Source organism: Acyrthosiphon pisum, chromosome X (assembly GCF_005508785.2).
Source record: "Acyrthosiphon pisum isolate AL4f chromosome X, pea_aphid_22Mar2018_4r6ur, whole genome shotgun sequence".
Classification (NCBI taxonomy): domain Eukaryota; kingdom Metazoa; phylum Arthropoda; class Insecta; order Hemiptera; family Aphididae; genus Acyrthosiphon; species Acyrthosiphon pisum.
Genome location: NC_042493.1, coordinates 115,297,926 through 115,298,726, shown reverse-complemented (window position 1 = coordinate 115,298,726; position 801 = coordinate 115,297,926).

Here is an 801-nt window from a genome sequence, read left to right as displayed (position 1 = left end):
CAATAAAACTTTATTTGTAGAGTAAAAATACTTGAAAATTTAATACAAGGCTCCTACTATATGTTACAATGAGATTGAAAAATATTAAAAATCTTAGTCACAGTTTTTTTTATTGGCATTTAAAGTTCAAAAATTGACAAAATATGTAAAAATCACGAAAATTAGCAAATTATTTCGAGTTAATAATTCGTAAAAATTTTTCTTTTTAGAACTAAGATTTTAAAATGTAATACAAGATTCCTTATAGGTTAATCAACCTTTATCAAAAAAAAAATGTCTATAAGAAACTCAAGTTAAATTTTTATGAGCGTTTGAAATTCATATTTTTACAACATTTGATATTCACTCGATTTCTTTCGTAACGATTTTCTTATTTTATTGTAATTAAAAAACAAATGACTGTAGATACTTGAAAATTTCACTGAATGTTTATATTAGAATTTTCTATACACAATAAAAATTTGAAAATAACTTGACTCTTTTTGAGCTGCTTACGGACATTGTCATTTTTCAATTTTTTTAATTTTTTTTTCTATAAATATCAATAAAATTTTATTTGTTTGGTAAAAATGCGTGAAAATTTAATGCAAGGCTCCTGATATATTGTTACAATAGCAATTGTAAAATATTAAAAATACATAGGCACACATTTTTTTTATAAGCATTTGAAGTTGAAATTTTGACAAAATTTATCAAATTTAAAATTGAATAATTATTTTGTAGTTAAAAATGTATAAAATGTTCAACTTTTATATCTAAGGATTGAAAATTTAAAACAATATTCCACGTAAATATTTAATT